Here is a 12,838-nt window from a genome sequence, read left to right on the forward strand (position 1 = left end):
TAAAACTTTGATTTTGAGAAATTGCCTTTACGTACCATCTTTTAGAAAGAACTTGATTTCAGTTTCTAAATTATTTATGGATGGATATTCTGTTTCTTTTGATGATAAAGTAGTTATCAAGAAAAATAGGGTGGTTATCTTTTTTGGTACATTGGTTGACGATTTGTACATTCTAAATCCAATAACTCCCACGACGTAACAAATGGAAATTAATAATACATCTTCTAATTCTAATAAGAGAAAGCAACTTTCAGAAGTGAACCAAACATATCTTTGGAATCTAAGGTTGGTCATATTAACTTGAGTAGGATTCAAAGGCTAATAGCCGATGGACCTTTGGGTTCATTGGTGGTGGAAAACTTTCCAACCTGTGATTCTTGCTTGGAAGGAAAAATGACCAAGAGACCTTTTAAGGCCAAGGGGTATAGAGCCAAAGATGTGTTCAAATTGGTTCATTCTAATTTGTGTGGACCAATGACTATCCAGGCGAGAGGTGGTTTCGAATATTTTGTCTCTTTTATAGACGACTATTCGAGATATAGGTACATTTACTTAATGCGCCGAAAGTCTGAGTGCTTTGATAAGTTTCAAGAGTATAAGGCTGATGTGGAGAAATGTCATGGTAAAAGTATCAAGACACTACGATTTGATCGTGGTGGCGAGTACCTCTTAGGAGAGTTTAGGAGTTACTTATCAGAGGTCGAGATTCAATCCCAACTGTCTGCACCTGGTACACCCCAACAAAATGGCGTGATGGAACGAAAGAATAGGACTCTTATGGAAATGGTTAGATCAATGATGAGTTATTCAGAATTACCAAATTCATTTTGGGGAAATGCTTAGGAAACGGCGGCGTACATTCTGAACTTGGTACCTTCTAAGTCAGTACCCTCTACTCTCACAGAATTGTGGAACGGGCATAAGCCTAGTTTGAAACACATTCGAATTTGGAGTAGTCCAACACATATGCTAAAGGGAGATGCTGATAAGTTAGAATTATGTACAGAAGTTTGCTTGTTTGTGGATTATCCTAAAGGAACGAAAAGTGATTTATTTTATAGTCTTAATGATGTGCGTAGATTATATACACTTATTAGCATGTTTTGACGCACATTCACATACTTTGAGCGTGCTTGATCTATGCATTTTCGTACTTTCAGCTTTCCTTCTTAGTATATTTACTTTCTTTGTTCGGAGATCTGCTTTTGTGCATTTTTTGTACGTAGGAGTCGAATCTGGTGAAAGATGCGTGTTCGAGGCCAAATCTGTTAGTTAGAGCCCTAGAGCCAATCATTTGATGATTGTATGGACTCATTGTATCATATTCTTGTATATTAATAAAGGCATTTGTTTGGTTATTATACTTATTTGTATTAGTGCCAAATAGACTAAGTATAATAGCATCCTTGAGTAGAAGGTTCATACTTATATCAATCGATTAGTTGAATCGATAGTGAGATGATATAGGGGGCACTACTCTAAATCATTCCTAGTCGAGTATTAACATTCAGGGACAATGTTAATGCAATAAGACTAGCATGTAGGTCAGCTCGATGACTTGATCTCACAAGTCATGGATATAGAGATATCAAGCTGACACATGGGTATGCATTAGAGAATGTATACTGAATGACCCGCCATGAGAAAGTATCATGGATCGTTATATGAGTGTCATATACTTTCTCATGTGGCTATTAGTATGACTATTAGTCCTTAGACCTGAAGTCACCATGGATCCCTACATAAGGAGTTATGTACTTTGGTTTCGTCAAACGTCACCCGTAACTGGGTGGACTATAAAGGTGATTACTGGGTATATAATGAATTATGTAGAGGGATGTGAGTGATGTAGATGGGATCTATCCCTCCCATATGACGGGAGCGACATCGGTATTCTTGATAGAGTGAGACCACAAAGTGCATGGCCATGCCCAAATGAGTCAACATTAGATGTTGAGCTCATTTGATCGAGTGAGTCTACTTGGAGTTCAAGATTTAGATTGATTAGAGGATGACACGGTCTATGCCTCATATTGATCAATCTATATGTCTAGGATAGAAGGACACTTGTCACATATTGTGAGGAGTCACAATTAGTAGTCACAAGGTGATGTTGGATCTCAACATTTCTTGTAACTTGGGTAGCAATGATGTATTGCTAGATACCGCTCATTTCTTATATTTCTAAAGGAGTTTAGAAACATTGCCAACATTACAAGAACCTATTGGGTCACACACAAAGAACAAGTGGATGGAGATTGGGTTCATATGATGAACCAATTTTGATTAGGTTCATATGATGCACCAAAGATTGGATTCAAATTAGACTTATTGAGTTAGACTCAATTAGTTTCAATTGTTGAATGAGTCTAATTTAAATTTGATTCATTGAGTCAATTTATATTAATGAATTGAGATTCATTAAATTGAAATTGACTTGAATCAAATGTTGGATTTAACTCAACAAGGAAGAAATTGGTCAATTTTGACTTGACCAAATGGAAGTTGAAACATCAAGTTTGACTTGATGTATTGCCACATAATAAGGATGACTCATCCTTGCCACATCACCTCCACCTCATGAGGCATGCCACCTCATGGGGGTTACACTCTCCTCTTGGTTTTAATGTGGCCGGCCACATTAATGGGGGGTTACATTGTGTGGCCGGCCACACTAATGCAATGGAGGGGTTTTGATTGTGTGGTGTAATGATGCATTCACTTCATTCTTCTTCCTCCTTGCTTCCTCCTCCTCTCCCTCTTGCTGTTGCCGTGAGTTTGAAGGGGTAGGAAGAAGGTGGGTGAGTGAATTAATCCAAGAAGTCCAAGAAGAAAGGTAATATTTTAGAGGAGTGTATTGTATTCTCTTCTTTGCTTTCCTTTCTTCTTCCATTCCCATCCGAGAGCCCTAGAGAGAGTGCTAGCACACTTGGGGTCTCTCTTCTCCATCCTTGAGTGCTAGAGAGTACTCCTTGTTCGTGTGGATATCACTAGAGAAGTATCTACCTTGATACTTTGGAGATCCGACACGTACCTTGGACGAGCGGGAATTTTGCGAGGGCACGCTTCAAAGGTAAAAGTTCTCAACACATAGATCTAGGAGTAGATCTAAAATTTTGAAACTCGTACTCGTATGTTCATTCGGTTTTTTCCTTGCACGGATCCGTTGGCCTTGGGTGATTCGGGGTTTCCGCGACGCGAAAAGCGGTTTTCGCGGCCCGAAAAACCCAACAGTGGTATCAGAGCCACGTGTAAGGCTTGTACGAGTTTAATTTTTGGTTTTATGAAAACTAAAGTTTCTGTAATTTTCTGTAAAATTATTATTTTTATAATTTTTATGGGTAATTTTTCTATAGAAGCGAAGCACAAGTGTCTCGGCACTTATAGGCTTCGGCTACCGGAAAGATTTTTCCAAAACGGCTTCGTTTTGCCCCAAATCCGTTTGGGACAGCGGGCTTGGGTGCCATTAGATCGCTTAGGAGCAACTCGTGATGGTTAGATCGCGGGTAGGGGTACTGCCCCTAACCCCGCAAGGGAATTTGCTCCGTGATTGCACCTAAAATCGCTAAAAACGAACCCGCCGGGAAGATTTTTCCGAAACGACAATGTCTCGGCCCAAATCGTTTTGGGACAGCGGGTTTAGGCGCTGTTGGATCGCAAAGGAACCCTCGCGATGGTTAGATCGCGGGTAGGGGCGCTGCCCCTGGCCCCGCAAGGGGATCCGTTCCACGATTGCGCCCGAAATCGCTAAACGTGTCCGTCGGGAAATTTTACTCGTAAAAATTGTAAAAAATAATTTTAAAATTACAGAAAATTATGAAAATATATAATTTTGAATTATATATTAATTTTGTGATAGTCATGACCCAAAAACTCAATATGATTGGATTGTGTTGTAATTCATATTACGGCCTGCGTGCCGTTATGTGTTTGCGAGTGTTGTATTATATTCGCGACCTGCGCGTCGTGCCTTCTCTTATATTCTTGTTGTAAATTAGATTTAGACTCGAATGTAACTCGAGTTTCAAATTGTAATGTACAAATTGGAGCGGTGGAGGGTCCACACGAGACGGAGTTCCGAGGCGGGCACGAGCAACACAAGGTGGTCAAAGGGAGGAGCTTGGAGAAGCTGTTGACCCTAGGTTGACCATTCGATCTTCTCATTGGCTTGAGAAGATCGTAGTAGGGCCATGACTAAATCACAAATAGATTAATTAATTGCTTGTGTATGTGATGCATATTTAATAAGTAGTTAATTAATTAGTGCCTTACGATTAGATTAGATTTAAGTCGTGCACATGATTCACCCTTGCGATTAGATTAGATCTAAGTCGTGCACAAGATGCATCCTTTTCGATTAGATTAGATCTCGATCGAACCAACTCTAAATGCCTAACCGTGCCGTGATACCTATCACTACCTCGATCACATGTATTGTTGAATCTGCCAAAGCAGAGCAATACATATTATCTTGGTAGGGTACGGAGGGACAATCTTGGTCCCGCCTATCAACGCATGGGTGAATACAAACTCAATTAGATTGAGTATTCCTAGTTACTCGGTTGGATCGAGTCAACTATAGGCATTCTTCCAATAGTTGGAAAGGTATGACAAAATCACGTTTATATTAACTCTCGGGCGTATTAGCCAAAGCTAACTCGAGTTTTAATATAAATATGGATCTTGATCCTATAAACAAGAGTTGCATAGAGATGTAATTGGTAATCGTTACCTACCGATCATACTAAGCCTTGGGCGTATTAGCCAAAGCTAACTCAAGGGTTAGTATGATGTGGATCTTGTCCCATAAGAATTATAGAATTCAGTGTGATATTTATTTTTGCAAATTTTCTATTGTAGATAACCATGACGTCGAATACGAACTCTTTCTCCCTGCGTTCTGTCCTTAAGAAGGACAAGATCAACGGAGCAAATTTCCTGGACTGGTACAGGAACCTGAGAATAGTTCTCACTCAGGAACGTAAACTGTACGTTCTGGAGCAGCCCATTCCGGAGGCTCCTCCTGCCACTGCCACGCGAGCTGACCGGGATGCTTACAAGAAGCATCAAGATGACGCATTAGATGTGTCCTGTCTAATGCTCGCAACCATGAACTCTGAGCTTCAGAAGCAACATGAGTTGATGTGTGCTTACGATATGGTTGAACATCTTCGTCAACTATATCAAGGACAAGCAAGGCACTGGAAGAGGAACTCCAAAGAATACCTGGAAGATCTTACGAAGAAGAGAAATAAGATTTCTACTTCAGGTATAAATGTTATAGAAGTCAACCTCTCTATTTCTTCACCATGGGTATTAGATACCGGATGTGCTTCGCACATTTGTACTAATGTACAAGCACTGAGAAATAGCAGAGCATTGACAAAGGGCGAGATAGACCTACGAGTAGGCAATGGAGCACGGGTTGCTGCTGTTGCTATAGGGACTTATTTTCTATCTCTGCCCTCTGGGCTTATACTAGAGTTAGACGATTGTTGTTATGTGCCTGCATTGACAAAGAACATTATATCAGTTTCTTGTTTGGACAAGAAAGGATTCTCGTTTATAATAAAGAACAAATATTGTTCTGTCTATTTAAACGATATGTTCTATTGTAGTGCACCTCTGATGAACGGACTCTATATTCTAGACCTTGAGAGCTCTATCTATAACGTTAGTACCAAGAGGTTCAAATCGAACGATATGAACCACACCTATCTCTGGCACTGTCGCTTAGGTCATATAAATGACAAGCGCTTATCCCAGCTCCATAAGGATGGTTTGCTGAACTCATTTGATTTTGAATCATATGAGATATGCGAGTCATGCCTACAAGGCAAGATGACCAAGACTCCCTTTAATGGGCACAGCGAGAGAGCGACTGATTTATTAGGACTCATACATAGTGATGTATGTGGCCCTTTCAATGTCGCTGCTAGAGGCGGTTATAGATACTTCATCACATTTACTGATGACTTCAGTAGATATGGTTATGTGTACTTGATGACACATAAGTCCGAATCCTTTAAAAAGTTCAAAGAATTCAAGAATGAAGTACAGAACCAGCTTGGCAAGAGTATTAAAATACTTCGATCAGATCGAGGTGGTGAATACTTAAGCCATGAGTTCCGTGACTACTTAGCTGAGTGTGGGATTTTATCTCAACTCACTCCTCCTGGAACACCACAGTGGAATGGTGTATCCGAAAGGAGGAATCATACCTTATTAGATATGGTACGATCTATGATGAGTCACACAGATCTTCCGACATATCTATGGGGATATGCTCTAGACACGGCAGCTTTCATTCTCAACCGAGTTCCATCCAAGGCCGTGATAAAGACACCATATAAGATATGGACTGGGAGAGATGCCCAGGTGTCTTTCATGAGGATTTGGGGCTGTGAGGCTTACGTACGACGTCAAGTCTCAGACAAATTAGGACCCAAATCCGACAAGTGCTATTTCATTGGATATCCCAAGGAAACTAAGGGATATTACTTCTACATTCCCAGTTGTGGAAGACTGGGGTCTTTCTAGAAAGGGACTTTGTTTCTAGAAAGACTAGTGGGAGCGCGTTCGATCTTGAAGAAGTTCAAGATGCGAACAATAGCATTGATGCCTCGATGGAAATTGAACTGGAACCACAAAGTGTTGTGGATGATGTTGTTCCACAAGGAGTTGAGGACCAACAGCCAGTTCAAGTAGACATACCTCTTCGCAGGTCTGATAGGGTACGTCGTCAGCCTGAGAGATATTCATTTCTCTTGTCTGACCATGATGACATTGTACTCATAGAGGATGAGCCTACCACCTATCAAGAAGCTGTGATGAGACCAGATTCCGAGAAATGGCTAGAAGCCATGAGATCCGAAATGGAATCCATGTACACCAACCAAGTATGGACTTTGGTTGATCCACCTGAAGGGGTAAAACCCATTGGGTGTAAGTGGGTCTTTAAGAGAAAGACTGGCATGGATGGACTTATTTATAAGGGTCGTTTGGTAGCTAAAGATTTCAAGCAGATTCATGGTATTGACTATGATGAAACCTTTTCTCCAGTAGTGATGTTTAAGTCCATTCGGATCATGCTTGCTATTGCAGCCTACCATGACTATGAGATATGGCAGATGGATGTCAAAACCGCGTTTCTGAATGGAAACCTACTCGAGGATGTGTACATGACACAACCTGAGGGTTTTGTTGATCCACAGCATACTAGCAGAGTATGCAAGCTGCATAGGTCCATTTATGGACTAAAGCAAGCTTCTCGGAGCTGGAATCTTCGATTCGATAATGCGATCAAACAGTTTGGTTTCATCAAGAACGAAGATGAGCCTTGTGTCTACAGGAAGGTTGTAGAAAACACAGTTGTCTTCCTCATATTGTATGTGGATGACATTCTACTCATTGGGAAGGACATCCCTATGCTTCAGTCTATCAAGACCTGGCTAGGGAGTTGCTTCTCAATGAAGGACTTAGGTGAGGCATCCCGCATTCTAGGGATACAGATCTATAGAGATAGATCTAAGAGATTGCTTGGCCTAAGTCAGAGTACATACATTGACAAGGTACTCCTACGGTTTGCCATGCAGAACTCCAAGAAGGAATTTCTGCCGATGTCACATGGCGTGAGTCTTTCGAAGACTCAAGGTCCCTCTTCTAGAGAGGAGAGAGACCGCATGGATCAGACCCCTTATGCCTTAGCCATAGGGTCTATCATGTACGTCAAGCTATGTACTCGACCTGATGTCTCGTATGCTTTGAGCATGACGAGCAGATACCAGTCAGATCCAGGTGAAAGTCACTGGATAGCGGTCAAGAATATTCTTAAGTACTTAAGAAGGACTAAAGAATATTTCTTGATATATGGAGGCAATGATGAGCTAACTGTAAAGGGTTACAGTGATGCCAGCTTCCAGACCGATCAGGATAATTAAAGATCACAGTCGAGGTTCGTGTTTTGCTTGAATGGTAGTGCTATGAGCTGGCAGAGTTCACAGCAGTTCTACAACGTTTCCATCTCATTCGAGAGATTATCGATAGAGGATATGTGAAGATTTGTAGAGTACCTACAGAGGCTAACATCGCAGATCCCTTGACCAAGGCTTTGGCACAGAGGAAGCATGATGGTTACGCTAGGTCATTAGGCCTTAGAGCCTATACTGATTGACACTAGTGCTAGTGGGAGATTGTTAGTTAGAGCCCTAGAGCCAATCATTTGATGATTGTATGGACTCATTGTATCATATTCTTGTATATTAATAAAGGCATTTGTTTGGTTATTATACTTATTTGTATTAGTGCCAAATAGACTAAGTATAATAGCGTCCTTGAGTAGAAGGTTCATACCTATATCAATCGATTAGTTGAATCGATAGTGAGATGATATAGGGAACACTACTCTAAATCATTCCTAGTCGAGTATTAACATTCAGGGACAATGTTAATGCAATAAGACTAGCATGTAGGTCAGCTCGATGACTTGATCTCACAAGTCATGGATATAGAGATATCAAGCTGACACATGGGTATGCATTAGAGAATGTATACTGAATGATCCGCCATGAGAAAGTATCATGGATCGTTATATGAGTGTCATATACTTTCTCATGTGGCTATTAGTATGACTATTAGTCCTTAGACCTGAAGTCACCATGGATCCCTACATAAGGAGTTATGTACTTTGGTTTCGTCAAATGTCACCCGTAACTGGGTGGACTATAAAGGCGATTACTGGGTATATAACGAATTATGTAGAGGGATGTGAGTGATGTAGATGGGATCTATCCCTCCCATATGACGGGAGCGACATCGGTATTCTTGATAGAGTGAGACCACAAAGTGCATGGCCATGCCCAAATGAGTCAACATTAGATGTTGAGCTCATTTGATCGAGTGAGTCTACTTGGAGTTCAAGATTTAGATTGATTAGAGGATGACACGGTCTATTCCTCATATTGATCAATCTATATGTCTAGGATAGAAGGACACTTGTCACATATTGTGAGGAGTCACAATTAGTAGTCACAAGGTGATGTTGGATCTCAACATTTCTTGTAACTTGGGTAGCAATGATGTATTGCTAGATACCGCTCATTGCTTATGTTTCTAAAGGAGTTTAGAAACATTGCCAACGTTAGAAGAACCTATTGGGTCACACACAAAGAATAAGTGGATGGAGATTAGGTTCATATGATGAACCAATTTTGATTAGGTTCATATGATGCACCAAAGATTGGATTCAAATTAGACTTATTGAGTTAGACTCAATTAGTTTCAATTGTTGAATGAGTCTAATTTAAATTTGATTCATTGAGTCAATTTATATTAATGAATTGAGATTCATTAAATTGAAATTGACTTGAATCAAAGGTTGGATTTAACTCAACAAGGAAGAAATTGGTCAATTTTGACTTGACCAAATGTAAGTTGAAACATCAAGTTTGACTTAATGTATTGCCACATCATAAGGATGACTCATCCTTGCCACATCACCTCCACCTCATGAGGCATGCCACCTCATGGGGGTTACACTCTCCCCTTGGTTTTAATGTGGCCGGCCACATTAATGGGGGGGGTTACATTGTGTGGCCGGCCACACTAATGCAATGGAGGGGTTTTGATTGTGTGGTGTAATGATGCATTCACTTCATTCTTCTTCCTCCTTGCTTCCTCCTCCTCTCCCTCTTGTTGTTGCCGTGAGTTTGAAGGGGTAGGAAGAAGGTGGGTGAGTGAATTAATCCAAGAAGTCCAAGAAGAAAGGTAATATTTTAGAGGAGTGTATTGTATTCTCTTCTTTGCTTTCCTTTCTTCTTCCATTCCCATCCGAGAGCCCTAGAGAGAGTGCTAGCACACTTGGGGTCTCTCTTCTCCATCCTTGAGTGCTAGAGAGTACTCCTTGTTCGTGTGGATATCACTAGAGAAGTATCTACCTTGATACTTTGGAGATCCGACACGTACCTTGGACGAGCGGGAATTTTGCGAGGGCACGCTTCAAAGGTAAAAGTTCTCAACACATAGATCTAGGAGTAGATCTAAAATTTTGAAACTCGTACTCGTATGTTCATTCGGTTTTTTCCTTGCACGGATCCGTTGGCTTTGGGTGATTCGGGGTTTTCGCGATGCGAAAAGCGGTTTTCGCGGCCCGAAAAACCCAACAAAATCTGCAAGCAAAGCGATGGAGGAAGCCATGACACTTGAACCCTACACGAACCTGCCATGGGGGGTTGCCCAGGCCGTGTAAGGATGAGAGACAGTGTAGCTGCACCAGAGAAGGAAGATGGCATGGCCGTGTGAACCTCACACGGCCGTACCAAGTTTTGAAGCCCAAGGAAGCCTGGGTCGTGTACACCACACGGCCATGTCAGTTTTCTAGAGATAGGAGAAGCCTCGGTCGTGTGCGCTACACGATCGTGTGAGATTTCCAGAGAGCAGGAGAGTGTTGGTCGTGTGTACCACACGACCATGCCAGGTCTCCAGAGGTGAAGGAAGTGCAGGCCGTGTGGATCTACACGGCCGTGCAAGGGGAGCGTTGATAGAGGCAAGCCACGGCCGTGTACCTCACACGGCTGTGTGAGGTTAGTAGAGAAGAGAGTGGAGCAGGCCGTGTGAACCTCACACGGCGGTGCCTAGGGGTCGTGTGATGCCCAAACCCCTCTTCTATATAAGGCCTCCTTCAAGATTTGAAAGGGGATCTTCTCTCCTTTGGGAGAAAGGAAGATTTGGGCGATTCCTTCCATTCTTGGGTGGATTTCTGGGCGATCTAAGGGAAAATCTTCACTGATTCGACTCCAAGATCGAAGGATTGGATCCGTAGACCATTCTTCTCTGTAGATAAGTTTTCTTTCTCTCCTTTCTTGGATTTGAGGGTTTAGAAATGCTTGTAATCTTTGTTTCTTTCAGATTCTTTCTTCGATTTATGGAGTAGATATCTTGTTCTAGGATGGAGGGAGTATTTGTAAGGAAATCTTGATGTAAAACTCTTGTGGATATGCCAATTTTCCATTTCTATGATTTTGTCCTGTTTTGTATCTATTTGATCTTGTGTGGAATGTTGTGATTGTGCTTAATTACCATGCTTGATTGAATGTTTGAATATCTTGTGGATCTTGTAGAGGTAATTCTTTATTCAATTTTTCGAGGGATCTTCGTGACAGGAACATGCCCGTGTAAGGACGTTTGAGGGATTATCTTGAAGGGAAAATTAGGTATTTCAAGAGGGTAGGATAGATTTATGCATTAATATTTATATCTTGATGGGTTGATAAGTGATGGATTCTTATGTTGATTTTCCGAGGGACGCTCATGACAGGCAAGCCCGTGTAAGGACAACATAGATTCATTCCTAATTGATCAATTTAGGTATAGATTTCAGTCCTAGGTCGGTTCTCTTTTGCAAGAGAGAACCGACAACCTTCTACAAATGATGGATAATTGAGAAAAAGGATTTGGTAGATCGTTTACATTGAAGAACCTTACAAAGAAACTAAAACTACTAGAATAAGCCTTATCATTGCCTTTATTCTTGTTGCCTATTCTTTCATTCTTTTGTTTACTTTTCATAGTTACACCTAGACTTTGTTAATCCATTGATTTGTTGTCTAGCTAATTCATTTTGAGATATTCTTAGTGCTTATTTCATTCCCTATGGATACGATAATCTTTTATATTACTTGCGATATTTCCGTACACTTGCGGAGATACAACAAGTTTTTGGCGCTGTTGCCGGGGACTGCGCTATAACATTAGGAATTATCAATTGAGTTAGACTAGACATAACTTTTCTTTTCATTTGCATAGTTGTAACTAATTGTTAGAATTCTGTTTTTATAAGTTTTTCATTTCTCGAATAACATTCTTGTCAATTTCTTTCTGATGTGATTCTAATTCTGCATTTTTTATTCTAACATTCTTTGTCTAACCTTTCTCTGTTTTCTTTTGATTTACTCTTTCTCTGTCTCTTTCTTTTGTAAACATATCTTGCTATCTTGTTCTTGTATATGCGAAGATCTAACTTTGCAGGAGAACTTCTTCCTCTAGACCCTGAGATAGACAGAACATTTCATAGAAGAAAAATTCTGCAAAGACAGCAAGAAGAACAAGAGCATTCTATTATGGCGAACATACCACTAAAGGATTATGCAGCACCTTATTCTAGGGGTTTTCGATCTAGTATTTCAAGGCCTTCAGTTGAGGCGAATAATTTTGAAATCAAACCTGTAATCATATCTATGTTGCAGCAAAATCAATTTGGTGGAGGACCGCATGAAGACTCAAATCAACACTTGGAGGTCTTCTATGAAATATGCGGTACAATGAAAATGAATGGTGTTCCTTCAGAGGCAGTGCGTCTACTATTGTTTGGGTTTTCTTTGAGAGATAGAGCCAAGCAATGGTTAAATTCTTTGGCTCCAAATAGCATTACCACATGGGAGCAATGCGAGCAACAATTTCTTGACAAATTCTATCCCCCAAGTAAAACAGCTCATATGAGGAACCTTATTGCAAGCTTCAAACAAGCGGACTCAGAATCTTTATTTGAAGCATGGGATAGATACAATAGCATGCTCAGACAATGCCCACACCATGGTTTGAAAAGATGGTTAGTGCTACACACGTTTTATAACAACATCAACTATCACACAAAAGTGTCCCTTGATTCAGCTGCTGGAGGGACACTTATGAACAAGAGTTTAGATGAAGCCGAGGAGATAATCGAGAGCGTAGCACAAAACCACCATCAATGGGCTAATGAAAGAAGTGGTGGCTATCCTTGTATGAACCCAACAACAAAAGCATCAGGAAAATTTGATGTTGATGCAGTGACTTTGTTGGC

At 40.8% G+C, this 12,838-nt stretch overlaps 1 pseudogene; it reads right to left on the reverse strand.

Moving 5' to 3' along the window:
* Positions 1-12,523: 12,523 nt before the first annotated feature.
* LOC122039322 lies at positions 12,524-12,595 on the reverse strand (annotated as a pseudogene).
* Positions 12,596-12,838: the final 243 nt, after the last annotated feature.

This window comes from Zingiber officinale, chromosome 1A, assembly GCF_018446385.1.
Source record: "Zingiber officinale cultivar Zhangliang chromosome 1A, Zo_v1.1, whole genome shotgun sequence".
NCBI classification, from domain to species: domain Eukaryota; kingdom Viridiplantae; phylum Streptophyta; class Magnoliopsida; order Zingiberales; family Zingiberaceae; genus Zingiber; species Zingiber officinale.